This window comes from Corvus brachyrhynchos, unplaced genomic scaffold (genome assembly GCF_000691975.1).
Source record: "Corvus brachyrhynchos isolate BGI_N302 unplaced genomic scaffold, ASM69197v1 scaffold188, whole genome shotgun sequence".
Lineage (NCBI taxonomy): Eukaryota > Metazoa > Chordata > Aves > Passeriformes > Corvidae > Corvus > Corvus brachyrhynchos.
This window is the reverse complement of record NW_008239647.1, coordinates 957,213-968,331: the sequence shown is the minus strand read 5'-3', so window position 1 is coordinate 968,331 and position 11,119 is coordinate 957,213. Positions and strand designations below refer to the sequence as shown.

At 40.8% G+C, this 11,119-nt stretch overlaps 1 protein-coding gene across 7 annotated transcripts in view; it reads left to right on the top strand.

Moving 5' to 3' along the window:
- Positions 1-11,119, top strand: part of DAAM2 (dishevelled associated activator of morphogenesis 2) — a 205,353-nt gene that overhangs the window by 26,986 nt on the left and 167,248 nt on the right. For 2 of the 7 annotated variants that reach the window (XM_008639829.2, XM_017742341.1), the window contains exon 1: positions 256-498. The exons of 3 other annotated variants lie outside the window; for them this stretch is intronic. The gene's annotated coding sequence lies outside the window, so the exon portion shown is untranslated. Of the gene's footprint in view, positions 1-255; positions 499-1,220; positions 1,240-11,119 lie in introns of those variants that run through there. 2 more of the 7 variants (XM_017742343.1, XM_017742342.1) reach the window with 2 other exon arrangements.

The window sequence follows — 11,119 nt, the reverse complement described above, 5'->3', positions numbered from 1 at the left end:
CGAAGGAAGCCAAAATTCAACCTCGCCACACCTGAAAGCCCTGAGTGGAAAGCTGCGTGGAAGAGTGAGTGTTCCTGTTCCCGGGGCACGTAGGAAAGCGTCTCTCAGGGCGATGGTTATCGCGGCGGTGCCCCCCCGCTTCCCCTGCTGCTCCCGCCCGCAGCGGCGCCCGGAGCCGGGCGCTGCCGCCAGGCCGGCGCTGGGCCCTTTAAGAAAGCGCAGCACAGTAGCAGGGGCCGGCCCTGCCTCCCGCAGCCCGCAGCGCTGGAGCGGGGCTGGGGAATGGGAAGCAGTTCCTGGTCTGGGTCCGAGAGAGCGCACGTAGCAGCAGCAGCCGCAGCAGGAGCAGCAGCAGGCACCCCAGCTCCGCTCACTCAGCAGCATCCAGCGTGGGGATCAGCGCTCTGCCTGGCTCCCTGACACGGGATGGACGTTCCTGAGCACTGAGCTCAGCCGCTGTAAAAAGCAAGTAGGAAAATATACATCTGGATAAAATTGGTAAGTCAAACTAGAGTCACATCCTCTGCCTTGCAGTTTTCCAGTCTCTTAATATGTAATGTTCTTTGCAAGCCTTTTTTTTTTTTTTACTTTTAAGCAGAGCATGGGAAAACATGGAGGCAAAATAAAAGTGTAAAAAAAAACTTTGACAATTTGTCGGTGTTTGTGCTCCTATTCTTGAAATCCTCTTTCCAACATAGAAGCTTTGCTTCAGGAGTGAGGAAGGAGAAGCAAGCAAGTGCTTTTGTATGTGGGGGGACAGAAAGCTAGTAAGAGTTGTAATTGGCTTTTCCTTAGGACATGATTAAAGATTTCAAAAAACAAACAAACAACAAAAAAAAGCCAACAAAACAAACCCCAACTTTCAAGAAGCTTGAAATGACTTGTCATTGACTTGAGTAAAAACAAGTCTCGTCTTGAAGTCTTTAACGCACTGAGATTTGTGCAGCAAGAAGAAGGAGCTTCTAAAAACTGTGTTGTCGGTGTAGCTCTGGGTGCCAAAGTATTGCCGGGCAAATGTTGTATATATTTGTTTAAATTTAACTAAATCCATCGTCAGCCCTGGGGGGGCAGAGGCAGGAGATGCCATTTCCCCCGTGGCGGACAGAGGGCGCTGTTGCTGCACCCGGCGTCAGCCTCCCTGAGACGGGGAGCTGGTAACAATCCGCGGGGAAAGCCGAGCGGAGGCGAGATGTTCTAAACCACCAAACTAGCAACTGTTCACACGAGCGCAAAGCTATGGTACGTAGCATCCAGTCGGAGCAGCTAATGTTTTTAATTGTCATTCCCTTCAGTTCTGGGGGCAGTCTTTTTGTTCGATTGTTTTTTGATGATCTGAATTACAAAGAGAAGTATATTAGAACCTGGTTATGACCATGTTATCTTTTCTGGAGTGAGTTGTGAGGTCATCCTGGATCAAGAAGCAGAGGGGAAAGTGTGGAATCGCTGTACAGAAATGTTACTTCAATAGTGGTGTGGGAGATGAGGAAGAACTGTCACTCAGTGTTGATCGAGTTGCTGGCTGGAGTTAGACATCTGACATGGGAACATAACCTTTGTATCCAGTACAGATGTATAGCAGAGGTCAGAGATCTGCAAGCTGGCTAAGACCTGTAAACCCTAATGACTGAACCACATATTGTAAAGTAGTTTGGGAAAAGGGGGAGGGTCATGTCCGGGTATACAGTTTCCTCCTAGAAATCCAAATACCTCTACAGGTACAAGAGGCTAACAGTTGCGCCGTATTTCATCCATACAAACAAAGAGTTAGAAAATGCAGCAATAATCTGTTCTTACCTTTGTGTGTGTATACTTGCTTTTGTGTCACCTGGGGTGTAAAATTTTCTTCTTTGTGGAGTAGGAATTTGGGTTTGCTTAAATCAAACGCTTTAAAAGGAATGAAGGTATTATTTTAACTAGTGCATCTCTCTTGTGAGTAGAGAATGATCAGAGTTGTCAATTTCCCCTCTGATCCAACCTCTGGTAGAACTTGATGTTTCTGTTGTGACCTGGGACTTTGGTTGTTCCTTGAACAAGACTTTTCTGTCTGGCTGTATTCCTGTTACTTACAAATCACTTGCAGTGGAGTGGAAAGATTTGCAGATTTTGAGTCCTTAATGTGAGACATGCTGGGCAAAGCAGATTAAAAGAGCTGAATGACCATATGGAACGCAGTCATTCCGACTTCGAATTATTATGCCTCATTGAAAAGTTTAGACTTCTACTACCTCTGCTGAATCAGTGGAATATGTGAACAGAAGACCCCCTTCTTACCTGCAAGAGACAGTAAAACACATACTGTGCAGCAGTGCATCCTTGTAATATTAGTAGATTTTCAAGAAAAAACCCAGCCATTTCTTTATACTCCTTCTGCTTCATTGGACATCCAGGTATGAATGGCCCTTCAAAATGATTTACTGGATCAGAGGAAAGATTTCCCTCCTCAGTTCCTCTCTGAACTAGCAGGCAGTAGTCAGGTGTCTGACTACTGCCTCGGTAACTTACCGAGGAATCTCTTTCACTTCCCTTCAAGCAGATTGCAATTTCATTGTGAATTCTAGAGCTATCAGATATCCTGAGAAACATCTGAACCTAGAAGATGTTTGCCTTCATAGGAGGCTAATTTATGCATTCAAAATGTCTCCTCCATCATCACTGATGTCCAGCTAAGCTCTTAAAGGTTGCATCTCCCCACTATTTGTCTGCATTACATGTTTAATACGGTAGTAGTGGAGTTGTTTCTGTTCAATTCTTCTACTTCCCTATATTTCAAATTAAAATCTTTTCTTCACAAATGGAGAAGAGAGTGTGATGTGCCAGATCTGATTTTTGCTGTGTTGTTTAGAATTCACTTTAGTATTTGTTTTATTTTGCTCCCAAGTGTTTTGCTTTGAGTTACTTTGTACCTGGGAGTAAACACTCTGTCTGTGGCTCGTGCTGAGGTCATACGGTTAACTCCTGCAGAGTTCCCAAAACATTAGCTTAATATGACATATGTGTGTGATACTTAAAATGTAAAGGCATCCTCCACCTATATTTATGCAGAATTAAAGAAACGGAGCTTCCTTGAATAGCTTTTTTCACTAGAGACCACTAATCTTTTTACCTGCCAGTAGATACTGACAGTGTTGGTGGTGCTATAAATTCTGTGACTGCCATTGGAGCACTTGTCTACTGCTTGCTTACACTGACAGTAACTCTGCTAAGTGAGTTTAGCCAGAGCAAGACTCATGATTACTCAACAAATTACTGTCAGCTTGGTTTCTAATATAATTTTTTTGGTCATTGTTTTGCAGAGCTTCAGGTTAATTCATCTTTGAGCATCTTATAATAGCTTACTTGATGAAGCCTACTGCAAAATCCTTTCCCTGAGAATGTTGCTGGTGTCATGAAGTGCTGTATGTTACCACAGGTTATGAAGGCTTGTTGGTGCTCTCATAGCTGAGGTGAATCTGGCCTTATTCTTTGTTGTAGGTAAAGCCTCTTTCTGCTTTACAATGACAGAATCAGGATCCCAACTTACAACCCCAGTTTCATATTAAAGGCTCACTGTGCTGGTGACATAGTAACCTGCTTTTTTCTTTGATAAGAGATTTCATGGTTTTTTATACTGAACAGTGATAGGTGTGGTTTTATGTCTGATTTATTTGCCTGTCTCTACTTTAGCATTTGGAATGCCACATTTTTCATTACACATGGGACAAGTTTATTTGTATAAGTGGAGACCTCTCAAGATGTTGTCCTGTGCAAGATCAAAAAATGTTAACTTGCAGAGAATACGAAGGAAAGTAAATAAGATTTAATAGCTCTGAAGGTGGATATGGAAAGGAATTAATGCAGGAATGTGTTCCCCAGAGAATATTTTCAGTGAAGTAGATACCTCAATGCTGCTAGTCCTGACTCTCACAGGGAGACTACATCAGATCTGTCAATACTCATGTGGATAAGCATCCTCCAAAGAATTAATTTATTTTCATCTTCACATATGTACATCTGTCATCTTGTGTCTGAGACAATTGACGACTGAGCTTTTCCTTTTTTACCTGTAATGCCAAAGTTCTTTTCTTCTTTGCCAGATTCACCAGAATCCTTGAAAACTTCAATCTCTCTTTAATCTAAATCTATTATTGAGAGTATTATTTCTTAAATGTAAAAATAATGAACAAGAAGTCTTAACAAAAATTTTAGGTACTCTACCAGTTTAATGACGTTACAAAAACATGGTAGTGACCTAATGTATCATTAAATTATCACATTTAAATACAGCATTGAACTTGCCAGCCAGTAAATCAAGCAATGGCAAAATCCCTTTTGTTCTTTTTGCTACACCCTGGAACCTGTGAAATAATCTTCCGAGCATTTGGCAAAAGTATGTATCAAGTTGATGTGTTTTGTAGCATGAACTGGGGAAAAGAGGTAGGAATTTTTGTTTTTCTAAGCAGTACCAAATAAGGTACTGCTGAGGTTCCCCCCTCCTCCTTTTTCATAAATTCAAGAGACCATGGATTGTAAAGGTTCCATATGAGAAAAAGAGAAAACCAAGGTGGCAGCTGGCAGTTCTGTTATTTAGTAAGGGCTGCACTTCTCAGTGCCTTCATTGGAAAGGACAGCTTTTATACTCAGGGCTGTTTCTTCCCATCTTGTCAAATTTGGGGAGGGAGTGGGCTGGGGTGTGGCATGGAACCGATTCACAGGGCAGCTTCTGGCTTCTGAAATGGAGCGCAGATTCAAAGCGGTTCTGAAGCTTTCGTCTGCATCACTTTTAGTTTCCATTTGAGAAATGTGACATGGTGGGAAATGTGCGTGGGCAGAAGGAGCATCAAATGATGAACTCTCTTTATGCCACGTTGTGTATAATGCAATATCCAGGGGCAGCAGGAAGGCTAATGGCACTTTGCAACTGCCCTTCCCAGTTCCTTTCCCTTGTGATTCACTTTTTATTTTTACCTGGGTGTTTTGTCATTTAGCCAGTATGATGTGTTACCAGTGTGTGTCTAGCTCTGCAGCCTCTTTCTAGGTGTGTATCAAGATGTACCTGTAACTTTACCTCCCTCTTGTTATTAACTGGCATGACCATATACTTCTGTTTATTTTGAAATCCATGGAAAGTACATGAAGAAACACTGTAATTTTATTTCTCCAAGAGAATCTTTTTCAGCAGCTGATGAAATCCAAGTTCATGCCAGATGAAAAGCTCCCGTGTTATCATTTTCAGTTAATTAAAAAAATAAACGCCAAATCCCTTACAGTAGTGGTTTTATAAATACTTTGTGTGTATGTGTCCATGTATGTGCATGCCTACACCAGTGCTTCACTCTCAGGTTGGCAGCTTGTGCAGCCCTGGAAATTATCATACACTTTCAGGTTCAGGACTTGATGAAAGGATACAGAGGTGGATGGAGCAGTTTGTTTTAGTACATCTTACAGTAGCTTAAACAGATCCAAAATAAAGCAAAAGCTTTAGTGTTTGCATTAAGATGGCAGCCTTTTTGTTGTCTTCTTTTTTCTTTTTTTTTTTCTTTTTTTTTTTTTTTTCTTTCTTTTCTTTTTTTGAGAAAACATGCTAAAGGCTCAATTTTTATCTTCTGGTAGGCAAGCAAAATATTTTTACTGGCAATTTGATACTTTATTAAAATGAACACTTACTTGATTAAATGTGCCAAATTTGTGTGTGCTAAAGGGCAGGAAGCTGAGTTTGCTGGAATAGAAAGGTGCACTGGCAGCTGGGGCTGAACTAGCTCTTGGCACCTTATCTATTAAGTGCTGATCCCAATAAGCTGAAGGATTATTATCTTCAAAAAATCTTGGACAGCTTCACCAGTGAGTTAGATTTCTTTTGCTTTCATTTTAAGAAGGTAAAATTAATTTCTTTTGGGTGAAAGCAGTTAAACTGACAGACCTGGAAGACTGCAGTTCCCTTTTTCAGTCACAGAATAAGTGATGCCTTGAACCATGGCTGAGTGACCTTCCCCAGTGCTGCTCTCTAGCTGCGTGTCTTGGGTCAGTCAGGATCAAACCCGAAGTTTGGCATCTTTCTGTTAAACTTCTTTTTGTTTTTTTTTTTTTTTCTGGCCAGCATTGTCAGATTCCTGACAATGGGCTGACTATTTAGGTAGATTTTGGGATGGCTTCTTCATCTCTTTAGGTTTTGCCCACACAAGTCCTTGTGATCTTTTTGTTTCAAGTGACAAACTTGCTCCCTTACCAGGACAGCCTTGATCAATTCCTTTCACATGAGCAGTAATCGAATGGGAATGGTTTTTGGTTGTCATCCAGAATGGATCCAGCCTAGTGACCTGGTAGAAGGACATACTGTATTCCATTGCCAGTCCTGTGAATCATTCAATCTCCCAATTCAATGTGGTTTTTCAGTACTCTACTTGCATTACACAAGCCTTGTGTTTTTAGGCTCTGCGTTCTTTTCCTGATTCAGAGGCCCTTTGGAAAGTTTCAAGTGGGCTTTTGCATTAAGCTCATCTGGAAATCAAAGACTGCGAACTACTAATGCTTCCTTTCAGGGTGGGACAGAAGGACTGTGTGTCACAGTGGCACAGGGATTGTTGTAATGCCTGCAAGGATGTGTAATAACTGTAGTGTAGACTAAACCTTTTGGCAGGATATGGTATATTAAAAAAAGACATACTGTTTTTAAATATTATGCAAACTTTGTATTTTTATGTTTGTGTATATGTCTGCTTCCTCTTTTCCCTGAGATTTAAACAATAACTGTCTTTTAATCATATTCTCTAGGAAAATAAAAAGATTTCTGTCTATGGAGAACTTGATCATAAAAGTATATATTTGTACTGGAAGCTGTTTTTCACTCTTTGTGCTGGTTATTTTTTAATGACACACTACTCAAGTTATAGAGTGAAACTTGGCCAGGTAGTTCCAACTTCCTGTTTCTTGTTCACTTCCCTAACAGTTCTTTCATCGTCTAATACTATACAGCATTTGGGTTGGAAGCCCTTCAGGGATTTATTTATATTGAACAACCTTTTCTTCTTTTTTTTTTTTCACTTAAGAAAATACCCAAGAACAAGCAATGAGTTCTAGTGATGTTAGGTTTTAGGCAATAATGTTACGCTTTTGCCAACCATCCAATGTCATGTTTGAGGTGGCTGACTTGTAGGTGAAATTAAAATGGAAAAATGAAAACATACTCCAGGAAAGTTACTTTTTCCCTGTTTCACTTACCTTTTCAATGCAAGTTAATTAGGTGGAGGAAATGAAGCTACTACAGTTCTTCAACTTTGAGCACAATAATGAGAACAAGAAGGTGACTGTGAAAGTCTGGAGACTTATGCTCACGCTTGTTACTTTGACTTCATGTCCCAAGGCCCAGTCAATCAAAATAGCTCAGAGAGAAATTTTCAATTTCTCAGCCTGAGAACAAAATGACATGAGTAGTCAGGCATCTAATGTGCAGAATTCTTTAGGAAAATATAGCATCTGGTACCTCAGAAATATTTGCTCTCTCTTGGAAGTCTTGTCTCTCATCCTTACTCAGTGATCAACAGAAGTCTTTTCATACTTCAGAAGAATTTTCTAATCTGCACAGGGTGCTGTAAGGTGTTCTAATAAGATAAACTCTTTTTAATGCTCTTGCATGTTTTAACATGATTTCTTTGGGAACCAGAGCAAAGATCAACAGGAGTAGTTCTAGTACAGGGTACCTGCAATATGGCTGGTTTTCCAGTTCAGTCTTTAAGCTGTGGCTATTTTTTTTTTCTTCTTAAATTTTACTTTAATTTACAAACCTCTTTGACACTAAAAATCTGCTAGACCAAGGGGTCTAGGGGACCAGTGCAGCATTCTCAGCCCTCGGAATTTCTTTTGGGACAGCAGTCACAGGGAGCTGGTGGGTTACCAAATACATATCAGGAGTCTGCTTCTGAGGACCACTTTGTATGGAGTGCAGATGAAAAACCAGCAGCACAAACCAGCACCACCAAAAGAACTTCTGCATGAAACATTTCTGTTCTCTTCTTTTTTTTCCAAATGCAAGAGATCAGATATGGTAAACAGTGCTGATGTGTGTGGGCAGGATTAGATAGCTACTGCTGTACAACAGTATGTAATAAATGATGTGTATTTAAGAATATATATAGATGAATAATGGATGCATGCAGGTATGAGAGTGAGTGTTGCTTTGTAGTTGTACAGTTTGAAGGGCCTGAGGTGGATTTGATTCCACACATTGCTGCATGTGTGGGAGGGGTATACATGAAGTTATCATGCTACTTGCTTTATTGAGCCCCTTATCCCAATGTCTGAAACTGTGATTTGTTATGCTGTGATATGATCCGAAATAGAACCACAACTCACTGTAGCGGGTTCTTTCAATCCCCTGGGAATGTTTGTCTGGCTTAAATGCATGAAACTGAAATGTGTAATACAGAGCTGAACCTTATCACGAAACTGAAATGTGTAATATTGTGCTGCAGCTTATAGATCAACACTGACTCCATTTGTGGGAATGAATGAATACCTCATGTTTGATGTGCTACAGGAGAGTTCACAGATGATTTCTTATGTTACAGTGCTATATTTTTCATGCTTTTTCATCTTCATGTGTTTAGCATTTTCCTGTGTATAGAATAGGGTGGTATTGTCCTGGGCTTTTCGATATAAAAATAGAATGTGAAGAGATTCTCCCTGCTGACTCTTTTTAATGCTTTCAGAGACTTCTTTCCAGCAAAACTTCAGTCAAGTCTGAAAAAGACAGGTGATCATTTCTATACCCATCCACACACTTCTCAGCTGTAAAACTTCTTTGTTTCACTTGAATTCTTCCTGCGTGATTTTCTATGTAAATTTTCTCACTTATTTACGTCTTCTTACAGTTCCTTTGACAGCTTTGACCTCTGGATGCAGGTCAGTGAAGATAACTTCTAACAATGTAGTCGACTGATTGCATGGTAGGTGGGAGGGTTCACCTCCATACTGCTCCTTGCAGGTGATCATAGATATCATGGAACTTTATTCCTGTTTGAGTGTTCCCTTATGACCCAAATTTTTACCCAAAAAAATGTAAGTACATACAGGTGAATAAATGTCACTCAAAAACGTTCCATAAATTAATGTAGAAAGCAGAATCACCCTTATCCTAGCTGCCCTGCTAATATTCCAGTTTTAATGTACCTTGTCTCTGGTTTCTATCTATTTATATATCCTGTCTTGGCTCAGCAGAGGATGAGGTGTGCAGGACTGAAAGAGACCTCCCGAGTCATGGAATACACCATTTCTGTAGTTGCAGGAAATTATGTTGCAGGATTCCCTTAGTTAATTAATCAATCTCCGTCTCGAATGGCTTTTGCTCCTGTTGCTTCCTATTGGGAAGCCATTCAAGAACCTCGCTCTTCTGATGTTTAGAAATCTGCTTCTAATTTCCAAACTAAATTTGTTCATAGCCAGTTCGTGCCCATTTGGTTTTATGCCAACACTGCTCTCTAACAGTTCTTCCCCTTTCTTACAATCCTCCTGTGATCTAAGAGGATTCTTGTCTTTCTCTCCTTCTGTTTTTCCCTAAGAGGGAAGATAATTAAAATTGTGCATCTCTTCATTATGTTCTTCATTATCAGTGTCATTGTGCCTTGGTTTGATAAATCCTTTAGACCTGAGAGCTTTTTGGCCTTTCCAGTCAGTTCTCAGACAGAAGCAGGAAAAGGTGGCTGTTTGTGTTTTCCTAGACAGACAGTATATGTAACTTTGTTAACTCTGAGGTGGGGAGGGTGAGATGGGAAGAGAGAGAAAGCGGCCTGCATGTAAGAACCTTTAACTGGGGACTTTGTGAAGAATGATCTGAGTTTGAGGATCTGTTCCCTGGGATAGGCAAAGGCATTGATCCAGTTCTTTCATCCAGTCCAGCTCTCCCATTGCTCTATAAAAACCTGCTTGAAATGAGCAGCTGATAAAACTTCTGGAGGGGATGCAGCTCACAAATGAGTTTTTGAGGGCAACTTTCCAGCTGTTTCCTCAGAAGGAATGAGGCAAGCAGCTCCCAGAGCCCCAGACAAATGCCTGGGATCTTTCTTCTTTAGAGTGCATGGAGAGTCCCTGAGAAGAACTGAGAGGCTGGAGGCTGATGGAGAGATGAAGCCAAAGGCCTGTAGTGGGAAACTCCTGCTGTCAGGATCCCACGCTTGGCTGCACTTGAGGGCGGGCATGGAGGGGAGAGAGAAAGCTGAGTAAGGTTTGCTGTGACCTCAGTATATTCCCATGCAGCTTCCTCTCTGGGCAGTACTTGATGGCATCATTTACAAGATTCTTCAAATGCCCTCGAACTCAGTAAAAAAAAAAAAGTACAGTCCATTCAACATGCTGCTCTATACTGTCCTTACCATGATGCTACTGACCTTAAAGCGATATGATTTAGGATGGATGTCTCTTACAAGACAGCTTTTTATTTAGCAGAATGTATCAAAACCAGGACTTTTTGCAGGGAAGTACCAGTCTCAATCAAGATGTCTGAGGTTTAGTGGGAAATTTTGGGGCAGCAGGACAAAAGGCTGAGAGGAAGGAGAAAAACAAAAGGTCTGGGTCCCATATCAGAGCAAATGGTAGACAGTAGTTAGAGCAGATGGTGTGAGAGTAGTGGGATTTCTGTTCAGATCTATCACCTTAAGGAGAATATAGTGGTTATGAGCTCTTTTGAAGTTGTTGTCTGTATTTTTTCTGTGTATGTTGTGTTGTTTTGTTTGATTACCAAAGACATTTTTTCATTGGCATTTTTTCGTTAATTGTTCCCAGAGCAAGTTTTCAGATATACCCTCTTTTATTGTCTCTGCTACTCCTACAGCTAAGAGGTATGCACACACAGCTTGCTGTACCTGCACTCCTTGTGTTGCCCCACTGCTGGGATTTTACCAAGTAAGATAATAACTCTGGAATCCTCCTGGAATGAATGTGCCTGGGACTGGTGCAAAAGAATATTTGGGACTTGTTTGCTGATCACTAATTCAAAATAATTACTGTTCCTCTTCTCCAACAGATTTACTTAAACAGTCTTAATAATTCATTGCATGAGGTGCTTATGCTTTGAGGACCATAATTAGATACATTTTAAATTGACTTTGATTGCATTCAAAGAAGCTGAACCATCCTAATGAACTTCAGCAGG